General features: G+C 42.7%; 1 protein-coding gene across 18 annotated transcripts in view; it reads left to right on the top strand.

The window, feature by feature from the left end:
* The first annotated feature begins 8,272 nt into the window (after positions 1-8,272).
* The window catches only part of MICU1 (mitochondrial calcium uptake 1), a 230,157-nt gene continuing 221,815 nt past the window's right edge, over positions 8,273-16,614 (top strand). For 14 of the 18 annotated variants that reach the window (XM_070057806.2, XM_089313420.1, XM_002718431.6 and 11 more), the window contains exon 1: positions 8,273-8,392. The gene's annotated coding sequence lies outside the window, so the exon portion shown is untranslated. Of the gene's footprint in view, positions 8,571-16,614 lie in introns of all 18 variants that reach the window. The other 4 variants (XM_070057805.2, XM_089313412.1, XM_089313418.1 and 1 more) reach the window with 2 other exon arrangements.

Raw genomic sequence — 16,614 nt, 5'->3', positions numbered from 1 at the left:
AGTTGAAAAACTAGTAACTAGAACAAATGAACCATCTTTGCTTCTTCTCTGTTGTTTGATTAATCTAGATAACTGGTTCAATTAGTCAGCCTCCTAAAACATGTAAAATCAAATTTTGGTTGCAGATATGAAGAGTTCCCGGAACTGGGATTAGGAAATTTTGAGGCCTTTTGTAGATTCTGCTTTCCTTCTTGCTGGTAATATATAATTAACAAAATGATAAAAGATACCATTTGGCTCTGATAATGAAAGTGGAAATAAAATTACTATGGGCAGGCGTGTGGCCCAGCAGGTTCAGCTGCATGGGACATCCACATCCTATATTAGAGTGCCTGGGATTCAGTTCTGCTTCTGCTTCCAATCCAGCTTCCTGCTAGTGTGCCTGAGAAGCAGCAGATAATGGCCCAAGTACTTGGATTCTTACTACCCACATGGGGGACCCAGATGGGGTTCCTGGCTCCTGGCTTCAGCCTGGCCCAGCGCTGGATATTGCAGGTCTTTGGGGGAGTGAGCCAGCAGATGGAAAATCTCTTTGTCTCTGTCTCTGTTTCTCCCTCTCACTGTCACTGTTTTTGAAAAAAAAAATTTTTTTTAAAGTAGAAAAAAATAAAATGTCTAAAAACAATTAAAAGGTTGATGATGAATATTCTAGCCCATTTTGGAATGACGTCTAAGAGAGAAATTGAGATCAGGTTCTGGTGCTTTAAAAAATTATTTATTTGGGGCCAGCACCTGTGGCATAGTAGGTTAAGCCTCTGCCTGTGGCACCAGCATCCCGTATGGGTGCAGGTTTGAGTCCTGGCTGCTCCTCTTCTGATCCATTTCTCTGCTAATGGCCTGGGAAGGCAGTAGAATATGGTCCAAGTGCTTAGGCCCCTGCACCCACATGAGAGATCTGGAAGAAGCTCTTAGTTCCTGGGTCCTGGCTTCAGATTGGCCCAGCTCCGGCCATTGTGGCCATTTAGGGAGTGAACCAGTGGATGGAAGACCTCTTTCTCTCTCTCTCTCTCTCTCTCTCTATAACTCTGCCACTCAAATAAATGAATCTTTTAAAAATTTTAATTATTTATTTTAGAGGGTAGGAAGTGTGGGGGGAGAGAGACAGAGCGAGCATGTGCCAGCCAGAGGTCTCCCATCCAGTAGTCCACTCCTCAAGTGCCTGCAATGGTCAGAGCTGAGCCAGGCCTGGCTTAGGCTGAAGCCAGGGGCCAGGAACTCAATCCAGGACTCCTGTGTGGCTGGCAGGAACGTAACTACTTGAGCCAGGACACGCTGCCTTCCAGGAGGTACATTAGTAGGAAGCTGGGGTCAGGAGCCAGAACTGGGAATTGAACCCAGGCACTCTGATATTGGAGGTAGGTATCCCAAGCAGTGTCTTAGCTAGTTCCTTAGCTGCTAGGCCAAATACTCACCCCCATGGATGGATTTTATTTGTCAAAACTACTTGGTCTCTTTTAATATAGGCTAGGTAATTCCCCAGTCTCATGGCAGTTACCTCAGAGAGCAATCCTTAGCATGAGTTTGCTTGATGTTTCGTCATGATTCAAGTGATGCTGTGTCCTTCTCAGGGAATTTTATATGAAAGAATATGATCTTGGGGCCAGCACTGTGGTATAGATTAAGCCTCTGCCTGTAGTGCTGGCATCCCATATGGGTGCCAGGTCGTGTCCCAGCTGCTCCACTTCTGATCCAGCTCTCTGCTATGGCCTGGGAAAGCAGTAGAGGATGGGCCAGGTCCTTGGGGCCCCACAACTATGTGGGAAACTCAGAAAAAGCTCCAGGCTCTTGGCTTCTAATCCGCCCAGTTCCCACCATTGTGGCCATCTGGGGAGTGAACGAGCAGATGGAAGACCTCTCTGTCTTTTACTCTCTCTGTAACTCTGCCTCTCAAGTAAATAAATAATTTTTTTTTTATTTGAAAGTTAGAGTTACACAGAGAGAAGGAGAGGCACAGCGAGAGAGAGAGGTCTTCTATCTGCTGGTTCACTCCCCAACTGGCTGCAACGGCCGGAGTTGCGCCAATCTGAAGCCAGGAGCCAGGAGCTTCTTCCGGGTCTCCCACATGGGTGCAGGGGCCCAAGGGCTTGGGTCATCTTCTGTTGCTTTCCCAGGCCTTAGCAGAGAGCTGGATAGGAAGTGGAGCAGCTGGGACATGAACCAGTGCTCATACGAGATGCCAGCACTGCAGGCAGTGGCTATACCTGCTATGCCACAGTGTTGGGCCCAATAAATAAATCTTTTACAAAAAAAAAAGAAAGAATATGATCTCTGGGCCAAGCGCTCCCTAGGGGTGTTTTATGGTGGTGAGCAGAGTTGCCTTCCAAAGTTTGTTTTCAATGCATGTTTACCACTCTGCCTTGCAGAAAATACACAAGCTGTTGGGGGAAAGTTGGAAAACATGAACTATCCTGCTTCTCAAAGAACTTCACTCTGCTCTTCCTGACCGGGATTCATTATCCATTGATGATGTTTACCCAAACAATCATTACTATGATAGTTGTAAAACTGTGGTTTCCCTACTCCACTACTCTCTCTAGTTTTATCAATAGGAATTCTACTTCAAGGAAAACAGCACTCCCTCCCCCCAATTTTTTCTATTTGATGAATGGATTTTTAACTTATTCAACTGATTGTAATTCATTATTCTTATTTTAAAACCCCAATTATCCTAGATGTGGCCAGTGAGAAGTACTTTATACTGGCTTTTTTTTTTTTTTTTTTTTAATTTACTTGAAAGGCAGAGTGGTCTCCAACGTGGGTATCAGGAACTCAAGTACTTGAGCCATCATCCATTGCTTCCCAGGCACATTCGCAGGGAGCTGGATCAGAAGTGTTGTGGCTGGGATTCCAACTGGCACTATGATAAGGGAAGCAGGTGTCCCACCCACATGGCGACTTAGTCTACTGCACCACAAAGCCCCAAGCTGGCTACTTTGGATGTGCTTCCTTTTTATTTCGTGAGTACTTTCCTACTCTCTGCCCCAACTGTATGATCTAGGTCTTCTTCCACCTTCCTGCCCCGGCCCTGAAGTCAGGCATTTCTCCATGAAGCCCCAGTTCCTTTTTGTGGGGAAAGGTGTTTAGAAATGAAAGTCTGGGCAGGGATTCTTTAACTTTGAAGTCAGTTTCAATGAAGAATATGCTTCCACTTTTGTAAATCATATTTATGGTTTATTTAGCTATTCCTCCGCCCAACCCTCTTTGTAAGGGTTTGAAAGGAAGGATTTAAGCTTGTTTTTAGTTTTTTTTTCTTATTTATTTGAATATAATTAATTCCAGTCACAATTATTAGGAAAGAACACTCATTGTAATGGCGATTATGAATAATAAGTCTCTAGGTAGCTTACTGGAGCATAATACAATCCTCAAGAGAAATCTGTGATGGGAAAACTGCATAGGTTTTGAAATACCATAATCTACAGAACCTCAAAGATAAGCATAATGAAACAAGGGACATCTCACTGAATTTATTTTAAACAAGTTGAATCAAGCTTTATAAATTAACAATTTTTTGGTAGTTAAATGCTTGTTGCAAAAGTTGTTTTGCTTTTTCCAGTGGTATAATATGTTGGAGACTGTTCATCAATGGATAATATCTCATATTTTTATGTAATAAAGGTAGATGAACTATAAAATTTCAAAAATGTGTATCAACTTGCATTTTAACTGAATGAAATTAAATACTCTCTTTTGATGGCACAGGTCAGAATTTACTTTTGAAATACCAAAGATGAGACAGAGATCATATTTATGTGAGATGGTGTTCAGGCAAAGACCAAGTCTACTCCTTTGTGGCATATAGAGGATTTAAAATTCATTCCCAATCTCATCCTTGCATGGAAATTACCTGGGACTTTCAATAGCCCGATTGTTTTTTTAAGAAAGATTTATTTTTTATTAATTTAAAAGGTGGAGTTACAGAGAGGGAGAGAGAGGGAGAGATTGATTTTCCATCTGTTGGTTCACTCCCCAAATGGTCACAATGGCCAGGGCTTTGCCAGGCCAAGGCCAAGAATCTAGAGCTTTTTCTGGGTCTCCCATGAACGTGCAGGGGCCCAAGCATTTGGGTCATTCTCCACTGCTTTCCCTGGTGCATATGGGAGACCAGGATGGAGTTCCTGGCTTCTGGCTTTGGCCTGGACAGACCTGACTATTGTGACTACCTGGGGAGTAAACCAGCAGATGGAAGATGGGTCCCTTTCTCTCTCTGCCTTTGAAATAAGTAAATAAACCTTTAAAACCAAAACCAAACAAACCCCGGCATTATCTCATAATCTAGTGATTTGTAATTTTTAAATCCCCACATATAATTCTGAGGCATCTGATCACCAAACACATTTGGGAAATATTAGGCTTGGCAAAAATACAAAAAATAAAAATTGCACTTATACCAGGATACAAATCTCATTCTATACAGTTTTCCCTATGTAAACTTGGTTTCTGCATCCATGATTTCAACCAACTGCAGATTGGAACTGCTTGCTTCCGTATTAAATATACACAGATATTATTTCCTAAAAATACAATAAAACAACTATTTACATAGCATTTACATTGTTTTAGGTATTCTGAATAATCTACAGATGATTTTAAGCATATTGGAGGCTATACATACTTTTTTGCTATGCAAATACTATATCATATAATATAAGGGACTTGAACATCCCAGAGATTTTTGCATCCTTGGGGGTTCCTGGAAACCATTTCCCTATGGTTATCAAAGGATGACTATTTATAAGTTGCCCAAGGGCAGAAAGTGAGTCTATAAATTTTAATAAGCCCAGCTCCTGTTATGAACCTTGCATATGGCAGGAATTCAATATATGCATGTGTATGTGAAATGAATTTTAATCCAAACTATATTGGTCAACAAAGGGGTCTTAGTATTAGATTGTGCAGAGGCTATAAAATTTCATTAGTGATATCATGTATCTTGCATGGCAGCCCCAAGTACACTATTAGGTGGGGGACCAATTTCTAATGTAGACTGTGCCTATGTATATTTATGACCCTGAAATATGCTTACTAATATCTTAAAAAATTTTTTTAATTAAACTCATTTATCTGAAAGGCAGAGGGAGAGATATTGAGACAAAGAGAGGCAGAGATCTCCCATCTTCTGGTTCACTCTCCAAATACCTGAAACATCCAGGGCTGAGCCAGACTGAATCCAGGAAGCAGAACCTCAATCCGGGTTAGGGGGCAGGACTCCAAGTCCTTGGGCTATCAGCTGCTGCTTCCCAGAAGCATTAGCAGGACATTGGGTCGGAAGTGGAGGTGGGGTTTGATATCAGGCTCTACAATACTGGATGCAGGCATCCCAAGCTGCAGCTTAACCCACTGCACCACAACACATGACCTTTATTTGTTTGAAACAGAGAGACACAGAGAGTTCTCCCACCATCTGATTCACTCCCCAAATACCTACAACAACTAGGACTGGGCTAGGCCAAAGCCGGGAGCCAGGAACTCAAACTGGTTGTCCCACATGGGTGGCAGAAACCCTTGTACTTGAGCCATGACTGCTGCCTCCCAGGGTGCACATTACCAGAAAGCTGGAAGGGACAACAGAGCCAGGACTCAAACACAGGCATTCTGCTTTAGGATGCGGGCATCTCAATGGCGTTTTAACTGCTATGGCCAATGCCCACCCTTACTCTATATTCTTGAGTAATAAAGAAAGAATATTCACATTTAAAAGATTGGTCTAGTCTCTAGTCTGCAAGTTGTCTGTCACGTTCTGCTTTCTGTTAAATGTTCCACTGGGTGCCAACATGACCAAACAAACAAAAAAGTAACATTTGTATAGTTTAAAACAGAAATTTTTTTTTACAGATTTATTTTATGTATTTGAAAGGCAGAGTTACAGAAGGCTGGGCCAGGCTGAAGCGAGGAGCTTCTTTCTAGTCTCCCAAGTGTGTGCAGGGGCCCAAGCACTTGGGCTGTCCTCTGCCGCTTTCCCAGGCTATTAGCTAGGAGCTGGATAGGAAGTGGAGCAGCCAGCACTCACTGGTGACCATATGGGATGCCAGCGCTGCACGTAGCAGCTTATTCTGCTACACCACAAGGCCAGACCCCCTAACAGAAATTCTTGAAGTGTACTCAGAGAACTCCTAGGGGATCCTGAAACCCTTTTCAATCACCTGTAAAGCAATATTTAATAAAATACTGTTATTTACCTTTATCACTCATTCTGTCTTGAGTGTAGAGGTTACACATGTCAAAGAGCAACATGGAATGCAGAAAAGACAGGACAATCTGCTGTGTTCTATTAGGCTAGCCATTAAAGAATGTAAAACTATGCTATTGTCTTTTTAAAGTTATTTTTCATTAAGTGTTATCTAGGTTCACATATAATGGATTTGTTATTTTAAAATGACTAAACATTAGAAATTTTCAATTTTAATTATCAGTATGGTAAATACTGATAGGTATAACATACATAAAATTCCTTTGTAATCTTCAGTAATGCAATGGCGTAAGTCACACTTGGGATGCCTGCATCCATGCTCCAGCACCTTGTTCAAGTCCCAGCTACTGTGCTTCTTATCCAGCTTCCTGCTAATGCACACCCTGGGAGGCAGCAGGCGGCGGTCCAAGTACGAGACCCGGATTGAGTTCCAGGGTCCTAACTTTGGCCTGGCCCAGACCTGGCTGTTGTGGACATTTGAGGAGTGAACCAGCAGATGGAAGATCTCTGTCTCTTTGTTTTTCAAATACAATGGAAAAAAAAATCCCTGCTTACGAGTTCCAACCTTAGTTTCCCAGCCCCTATCCCATCACTCAGGGGTCTTCATCTGCTCCTACCTGTAAGTGAGGGAAGGGCTCCATCCCACAGACTGGGGTGAAGAAACCTGTGCTGGGGGAAAAGTGTCGGCCTGGGCCACGAATACAAGTTTGTGTTCTTAGGTTAGAGGGGATGGAGGGTCCTCTCAGGGGGAAAAAAAAAAACTGAGAAAATAGTTCATTTTGCCTACTTCACAGCTGAATGTCAGTGACAGTTTGTCTTCCTTTTGTTTCCTGGTCGTTGCCTTTCTCACAGCTCTGCTAAGTAAATTCTCAATCACAATTTTATTTCAAGGCTCTCTGGTATATTTTCACTCCATTAGCACAGCAGGAGAGGGGTGTCACCAGCAGTCCAGCCTTACAAGAAATTCTCAAGGGACTCCTATGTTGGAAGCAAACATCATGGAACACAGGATACTACCAAATTCACTGGCAGAGCAGGTACAATAGTAACCAGTCAACAAAATGATAGGGGTTAGTTCTTAGCTACCAGCACTAACCTTGAATGTAAATTGATTAGAATCACCAGCCAAAAGACTTGGGTTTGCTGAATAGATTAAAAAAAAAAAGAAAGAAAAAAAAAGAAACACCCAAGACTGTGGTGCAGCGGGTTAAAGCCCTGGCCTGAGGCTCCAGCATCCTATATGGGTACCGGTTCTAGTCCCAGCTGCTCCTCTTCCGATCCAGCTCTCTGCTATGGCCTGGGAAAGTAGTGGAAGATGGCCCAAGTCCTTGGGCCCCTGCACCCGCGTGGGAGACCCGGAAGAAGCTCCTGGCTCCTGGCTTCGGATCAGCACAGCTCTGGCCATTGCAGCCATCTGGGGAGTGAACCAGCAGATGGAAGACCTCTCTGTCTCTACCTCTCTCTGTGACTCTGTCTTTCAAATAAATAAAGTAAATCTAAAAAAAAATAAAAAATAAAAAAATAAGGAAAAACCCCAAGACCTAACTATATGCTGCTTTCCCTATCCTTAACTTCAGCTAGAGACATTTTTTTCCCCCGGGGGGTGGGCGATTTTAGTAGCTCGTGGACTAAACTGTACAATAATATTAGATTCAAAATAAACACTCAAAAAGAGAGAGAGCAGTGAAGAGGTTTCTAGATCTAAAAAAAGCTTCAAGGCTAGAAAACAAGGAAATTTCACTGGGAACTTAAACCTAAAAATGCAGTTCCAAAGAAATCATTCCCAACTCACTGTGGTCCAGTTTTCTTTTCACTAGCCAACAGGAAAACAAATACCTAACAGGTGGCAACAGACAGAATGACATTTCTTAACTGACTCCTAGGCTGCCTGTGGAGAGGAAACCCCGCAAGACTTCTGAGAGCCCGCCTTCCCGCCTACACAGCGAGGGGGCGGGGCCCGAGGCCGGGGCGGGGCCCGAGGCCGGGGCGGGGCGAGTTGCTTCCCCCGCCCCTTCCCGCTCCTTTTTCTGCGTGCCCCTCCCACACGCAGTTTGCCTCGGTCCCGACAGGCCCAGCGACTGGGAGAGTCACGTGAGGGTGGGCGGTGGAGGCAGAGGCTGGTCCCAGCTGATTCTTCGTCTCTATGGTTGCCGGAGGTGGGCGGCCTTGACTGAATTGCTGCCGGCCCTCTGCCGTGGACGGGTGAGTGTTGAGCATAGCCTTTTAGGGAGGGCGAAGCGGAGAGGAGGGTGGCGAAACAGCTTTAGGGTCCTGGCCTCCGGGGCCGGCCGTTTGTCAGCCCCGGGAAACCAGCAACTTGTCCGGTCCGGCGGGGTTGGTGTCTTCCCGATTCGCCCAGCTCGGGGTGCTGCTGAGAGAAGTATGTATTCCCGCCAGCTCCGGTCCTCCGCTTCCCTTCACGTCACCTAGCCGCGTCCCTTCTCCTGTCCTGGGAAAACTTTTGTCAGTGCCCGGTTTCCAGCCGTAGAGTCACCTGGCCGCCAGCGTCGCTTTGCTCACGGGCGACCAGCAGACCCGGTAGCCCAGACCGGCTCTCTTGGAATTTGTGGATGTGGCTGGAAGTGGGCGGGGGAGCTTGCAGTTGAATGTTGATAGGAAGAAATATTAATCACCGAATCGGAAAGAAGTGGAAATCGCTGGGGACGGAGGGGAGCAACGCAAAGTGCAGGCTTCTTGGACTGTTCGGCTGTAACCTTTTGCATCGCTTTCGCGTTCTCGTCTGTTTCATATTTTTCGTCTCACTTCTCATACTATGGTTTGAGAATGGGCGGGGTGATGTTGACTCTCAGTGTTGGGAGAAGAGGTTAAAACGGACTGCTGTTGAAGTTCTGGTCTCTGTAATCTTACAGTTTCTTACCTTCGCTTCTAGATGGCTAAAAACTGTAGGTATTAAGTTCAACTAGAATAAGCATTTGCAGCTAAGGGGCGAGGGGAAAAGATTTTATCCTCCTTGTGATACCTTGGAAAGATCCATTTTCTTCCTTTTTAAGATAGATGTTCTGTCACTTTTCTGGGTGGCTTCTTTGATAAACATTTATTAAAGCATCCCTTTGGGTCACATGTGAAAGTGATCTGGAGTTTGCAGACGGATTGAAACAGAATTGGTGTTGAATATAGAGTTGAAGTTGAAGTTTCCTAGAACCATGTGACAAGTTAATAAGATGGCAGCATCTTGACAAAAAGGTGTTGGCCACTATGACCGGCCTGGTGTCTCTCTGGTGTGGTGCAGGTCGTGAGCTGGCTGAGTGTTGCCTCTCCTAAAAACTTTATAACCTGTTGCTGCTTGTCTGTGAGAAGGTGACCCTGGGCCTGGGCTCCAGCTATCTTTGTTCCCATTCTTGATTGTCTCCTGAGCTTAAGGAGATCAGGACTAAAGTAATTAACAAAGTTTTTAAAACCTAGTTGTGCCACTTTCAGTCTTTGTGCTTGCTTTTACTTCTTGAGCAGGTTTTCAGTACTTGCTGAACACTATGTTTTCCATATAGATTTGTTTAATGTATCCCTTTTTAAATGAGAATCAGTTTTAAAAATTGTTTTTCTTTACTTATTTGAAAGAGAGACAAGAGAGCCAGCCAGATAGAGAAGACTCCCATCCGCTGGTTCACTGTCTAAGTGCCTGCCCAGGCTGAGGTTGGGATCTGAGAACTCAGTCCAGGTCTCCCATGTGGGCAGCCAGGGCCCAACTACTTAAGCCGCCACCTGCTGCCTCACAGGGTGTGCATTGGCAGGAAGCTGAGCTGGGACTTGAATCTAAAGCACTCTAAAAAGGGGTGCAGATCCAAAGGATGCAAAGTTTTACTCATGGCTTTTATCCCCATGCAAAAGTGAAAATAGCTTTTGTTCCAGGAGGAAAAGGTGAGTATTTTTAGACAGAAGTCCTGTCTAAGTTATGAGAAAATTGTTAATGCTTTTTGGACGCTAGGTGTTGATACCTGAATGTATTTGAGAAGAAAACACAGGGATAGTATTTGTAAATGTTTTGTATTTCCCATTATGTAAGTAATATATGTGTATCTTTGTTAATGGGAACATTATAGCAAGTATAGCATTGAAAGTTGAAAGCTGAAATCCAGAGCCAGTGCTGTGACAAAGTTGGTAAAGCCATAGCCTGCAGCACTGGCATCCCATATGGGTGTTGTTGCAAGTCCTGGCTGTTCCACTTCTGATCCAGCTTCCTGCTGATGTGCCTGGGAAAGTTGAAATCCTATTAAATCTTTTTGCTTCTTACTAGGTAACCCCTACTTCCCTTTGCATATTTGAAATTCAGTGTGGCAAAGTAATGACTCTGGGATCAGACTTCGTGGGAAAGATGGTAGTAATAGCACTAGGCTTACAGTCTACAACCTCAGCAGCCCCGGAAGAAACAGAGCTTCCTTTTTGCTGCTGTTCCAGCCATGTATTGTAAACGGGTCTCATTGGCTTGCTTTAGGTCTTTGCCCATCCTAGAGACAGCCCCTACGATCAGTGATGGAATGGTTTGTTGTCCAGGCATAGGCTTTTTTCCTTACCTTGAAGTTGGGATGTAAGGTAATATGGTTTCAAATCCCATGATTTTTTTTTAAAGATTTATTTATTTGAAAGAGTGAGAGAGGGAAAAATAGAGATCTTCCATCTGCTAAGTCACCCCCTAGATGGCCACAAAGGCCGGGGTTGTGTCAGGCTGAAGCCAAGAGATTAATCTGGGTCACCCACATGGGTGGCAGGGACCCAAGTACTTGGGCCATCTTTTGCTGCTTTTCCCATGTCATTAGCAGGGAGCTGGATCAGAAGTGCAGCAGCCAGGACAGAACTGGCGCCCATATGGGATGCTGGCATTGGAGACAGCTGCTCTACCTGCTACACTACAAGGCCAGCCCCAAGCCACATGAATAGCTGACAGATAGTTCCTAAAGGAATATTGACATGTTATTTTCTGGTGAGGTCAGAATGGTAGCTGGACAAAAACAACAGATGTTTACTAAAATGATTTTATATGCATTTGTTTTTTTATTGCTTTCCTATCAAGATATAAATTAACTGTATTTATAATTTTTGTGTTGATTTTTCCTTTTTGAAATATTTGCTTTTGGGGTAGGCATTTGGCATAGTGGTAAAGAATGCCACTTGAGATGCCCATATCCCATATCACTGCCTGGGTTTGAGTTCCACCTCTGCTTCTTTCTAGCTTCCTGCTAACGCAGAACCTGGGAGGCAGTAGATGCTGTCTCAACTACTTGGGTCTCTGCCACCCACGTGGGAGACCCAGATTGAACTTCTGGCTTCTGGCTTTGACTATTGGCAGGCATGTGAGGAGTGAATCAGCCCAGTGCTTCTCTGTCTTTCTCTGTTGCATGCTATCTATCTGCCTTTCAAAAAGAAAAAAAAAATCGGTTAACTTAAAAACTTGAAATTTAAACTCTTTTAATGCATGTATTTGTATTGTTGCATGTATAGTGCCATTCATTGTTCTGGAATATTCAGGTTTTATAAACTTAAATATATTGTGTATTTGGTTAGTTTGTTGAAATTGATTATTGATGTTTTTATTGCTGTGAGTGAAACTAACAAATTATAATTTATAAATGGTAAGTAAAAATGTTCTAAATATTTAGATACATGTGGTTGATACAATTGAATGTCTGGTTATTACTTAGAAATCTATTAGCATACAGGGTGGGTATTTGGCACAATGGGTTAAGATGCTGCGTGGGACACATGTCAAATTCTGGCTACTTTGCTTCTGATCCAGTTTATTGCTAATGCACCTGAGAATGCAGCAAAGGATGGCCCAAGTACTTTGATCTCTGCTGTCCATGTGGAAGACCCATATGGATTTCTGGGCTTCTGGCTTTGTCCTGGCCTGGCCAGTATGTTGTAGGCATTTGGAGAATGAACCAGCAAATAGAAGATCTCTCCCTGTTTCTGTTTCCCTCTGTATCAGTCTTTCAAATATGTTTTTAAAAATATTTTCTACCAAATATTTTTTTAAAAATCTATTAGTCTACAAACCACTTTATTTTGAACATTGTATAAGATGCAAATCAGTATAATTGTCAATAATTGCTGTCACTGGGAGTTAACTTTAAAACTGTAGTTAACCTTAATGCCTGTATTTTTTTTTTTTTTTGGTGTTTGTATCTACATGGCTTATTCTGATGGCTCATTTCGTACATATTTTTAAATTTATTTATTTGAGAGAGTGAGTACACACGCACTTATCTACTGATTTGCTCCCCAAATGCCCACAGTAAATGCTGGGAGCTGGGAAATCAGTCCTGGTCTCCCATGTGGTTGGCAGGAACCCATTACTTGTGTTATCACCACTGTCTCCAAGGGTTTGCATCAGTAGGAAACTATGAATCAAGGGCTGGATCTGGGCATTGAACTGAGACACTGATTTGGGACATCCGTGTCTTAATCACTAGGCTAAACTCCTGTCCCAGTTCATTACTGTCTAAGAGAAAGTATAACTGAAGCACTTGTTTACTCCACTGTCTTGTTTTCAATGGAAAAAAAAAGTTAATAGCTCAATTGAATGGATTTTGAACTCTGATTACTAACATTGATGGCATAGGTGTTAGCTTAGATCAGTAGATCTATGTTCTAGCATCCAACTTTATCATTTCTTAACATTGAACAAATTATTTATTTTTAAAATTTTTATTAATTTTAAAAGATTCCATGTATTTCGTAGGTACGATTCTAAGAAGATAACCATGCTTCACTCCCTTCCACTTTCCCTTCCTCAATCCCCCTCCTTCCTTCCTTCATTTTTTTCTTTAGTTTTTAAAAAAACATAATTTCAATCTACTCTGTAGTCACAGTCTGAATGCAGCACTAAATAATAATCAACACTGAAAAGTATAAAGACCACAGTTCCACTGAGTATTAACAAAGTGAAGCAAGTATAAACAAGAAAATCAAATCACAAGATGTCCACTTCATTCCTATACATTTTTTTTCATTTTATATTAATTGCATATATCAAAGTAAACATGATATTTGTCTTTTTTGGGACTTATTTCACTAAGCCTAATGGTTTTCAGTTGCATCCATATTATTTTTTGCAAAAGACAAGATTTCATTCTTTTTATGGCTGAGTAGTATTCCATAGTGTGTATATACCACATTTTCTTTTTCCAGTCATCTGTTGATGGACATCTGGATTGATTCTATATCTTAAGTATTGTGAACATTGGAGTACAAATAACTTTCATATGCTGATTTGATTTCATTTGGGTAAATTGCCAGGAGTGAGATGACTGTGTCATATTGTAGATCGATTTATACATTTCTGAGGAATTTTCCTACTATCTTCCATAATGGTCATACTAATTTACATTCCTACCAACAGTGTATTAGAATATCTTTTTCCCTAACTCCTTCCTAGCATTTATTATTTTTTTATTCTTGGATGATGGCCTTTTTTGTTTGTTTTTAAAGATTTTTTATTTATTTGAAAGGTAGAGACAGAGAGAGAGAGAGAGAGAGAGGTCTTCCATCTGCTGGTTCACTCCCCAAATGACCGCAATGGCTGGAGCTTGGCTCATCTGAAGCCAGGAGCCAGGAACTTCTTCTGGGTCTCAAACATGGGTGCAGGGGCCCAAGGACTTGAGCCATCTTCTACTACTTTCCCAGGCTACAGCAGAGAGCTGGATCAGAAGTAGAGCAGCTGGGACTTAAACCAGTGCCCATATGGGACGGTGGCACTGCAGGCAGTGGCTTTAACCATTGTGCCACAGTGATAGCCATTTTAACAGGGGCAAGGTGAAACCTTTTTCTGGTTTTTATTTGATTTCCCTGATGGCTAGTGATCCTGAGCATTTTTTTCATGTGTCTGTTGGTCATTTGTATTTCATCCTTTGAAAAATGCCTGCTTATGTTCTTTGCCAGTTTGTCTTTTCTTTTAAAAAAAAATATATTATTTATTTGAAAAGGCAGAGTTACATACAGAGAGAGCCAGGGATAGAGAGAGAGAGAGAGAGAGAGAGAAGCCATTCATTTGAAGGTTCGCTCCCCAAATGGCCACAGTGGCCAAGACTGGACCGGGCCAAAGCCAGGAACCAGGAGCTTCTTCCTGGTCTCCTGCATGGGTAGCAGGGGCCCAAGCACTGGACCATTATCTGCTGCTTTCCCAGGTGCATTAACAGCGAGCTAGATTGGAAGTGGGGTAGCCAGAACTTGAACCAGCACCCCTTTGGGATGCCAGTACTGCAGGCAGCTGCTAAACCTGTTACACCACAATGCTGTCCCACTTCTTAACTGGTTTGTTTTGTAGTGTTTGAGTTTCTTGAGTTCTTCTTAGATCTTGGATATTAATCCTTTATCAGTTGCATAGTTTGCAAATATTTTCTCCCAGGCCGGCGCCGCAGCTCACTAGGCTAATCCTCCGCCTAGCGGCGCCGGCACACCAGGTTCTAGTCCCAGTCGGGGCGCCGGATTCTGTCCCGGTTGCCCCTCTTCCAGGCCAGCCCTCTGCTGTGGCCAGGGAGTGCAGTGGAGGATGGCCCAGGTGCTTGGGCCCTGCACCCCATGGGAGACCAGGAAAAGCACCTGGCTCCTGGCTCCTGCCATCGGATCAGCGCGGTGCGCCGGCCGCAGCGTGCCGGCTGCGGCGGCCATTGGAGGGTGAACCAACGGCAAAGGAAGACCTTTCTCTCTGTCTCTCTCTCTCACTGTCCACTCTGCCTGTCAAAAAATAAAAAAATAAAAAAAATTTTCTCCCAATCTGTGGCTTGCCTCTTCACTTTGTTGAGTGTTTTCTTTGCAATGCAGAAGCTTCTTAGCTTGCTGTAATCCCATTTGTCTATTTTTGCTTTTATTGCCTATGCTTCTGGGGCCTTTTCCAAGAAGTCTTTGCCTATGCCAATATCTTGTAGAGTTTTCCCAATGTTCCCCCGGAAATGGTATCATGTCATAGATTTAGATCCTTGATACATTGTGAGTTGATTTTTGTAAAGATTTATTTATTTATTTGAAAGGCAGAGTTACAGAGAGGCAGAGAGAGAGAGAGAGAGAGAGATCTTCCATTTGCTGGTTCACTCCCCCAGATGGCCGCAACGACCGGAGCTGCGCCAATCTAAAACCAGGAGCTTCTTCCAGGTCTCCCACACAGGTGCAGGAGCCCAAGGACTTGGGCCATCTTCTACTGCTTTCCCAGGCCATAGCAGAGAGCTGGATTGGAAGTGGAGCAGCCAGTTCTTGACTATGGGATGCCGACACTGTAGGTGGCGGCTTTACCTGCTACGCCACAGTGCCGGCCCCTGTGAGTTGATTTTTTTGTATAAGCTGTAAGGTAAGGGTCTTATTTCATACTTCCACATGTGTGGATCTGATTTTCCCAATACCATTTGTTGAGGAGATTGTCCTTTCTTCAGGGATTGATTTTAATTTGTATTTTGAAGATTAGTTGGTTGTAGTTGCATAAATTAACTTCTGGGATTTCTGTTCTGTTCCCTGGGTCTACATGTCTATTTTTGTGCCAGTACCAGGCTGTTTTGATTGTAAATGCCTTGTAGTATGTCTTGAAATCTGGTATTGTGATGCCTTGGGCTTTGTTTTTGTTGCTTAAGATTGCTTTAGCTATTTTGGGTCTCTTATGTTTCCATATGAATTTTAGCATTGTTTTTTGTGGATCTGAGAAGAATGTCCTGGGTATTTTGATTGGGATCACATTGAATCTGTAAATTGCTTTAGTAGGGATATTGTGATATTAATTCTTTCAATCCATAGACATGGAAGATTTTTCCATCTTTTTGTGTGTCATTTTCTACTTCTTTAGTGTTTTATAATTTTCATTGTAGAGACCTTTTACATCTTTGGTTAAGTTTATTCCAAAGTATTTAAATTTTTTTGTAGTTATTGTGAATGATACTGATCTTACAAGTTCTTTCCCAGCCATGGCATTGTGTGTGTTTGTAAAGGCTGTTAGTTTTTGTGTGTAGGGTTTATGTTCTGCAACTTTACTAGACTCTCTTAGGAATTCCAAAAGTCTCTTAGTGGATGGAGTCTTTTGGTTCCCCTATATACAAGATCTTGTCATCTGCAAACAGGGATAATTTGACTTCCTCTTTTCCAATTTGTAAACCCTTTGATTCCTTTTTCTTGCCTAATGGCTCTGGCTAAAACTTCCAGAACTATATTGAATAGTGGTGGTGAAAGTAGGCATCCTTGTCTGTTTCTGGATCTTAGTGGAAATTCTTCCAGCTTTCTACTATTCAGTATGATGCTAGCTGTGGGTTTGTCATATATTACCTTAATTGTATTGAGGAATGTTCCTTCTATACCCAATTTTGAGCAAGTTATTTAATCTTTCCCAACTTGAGTTTATTCCATATGCAAAATGGAAATGATAATAACTAATCTCTTGGGGATCCTGTGAGGCTTGAATTAATTATGTATGCCAAGTGCCTGGGATGTTTAGG

Source organism: Oryctolagus cuniculus, chromosome 15 (assembly GCF_051225735.1).
Source record: "Oryctolagus cuniculus isolate XC-2025 breed Fujian yellow rabbit chromosome 15, ASM5122573v1, whole genome shotgun sequence".
NCBI lineage: Eukaryota > Metazoa > Chordata > Mammalia > Lagomorpha > Leporidae > Oryctolagus > Oryctolagus cuniculus.
The sequence above is the reverse complement of the archived record's forward strand: the minus strand, read 5'-3'. Positions and strand labels throughout refer to the sequence as shown.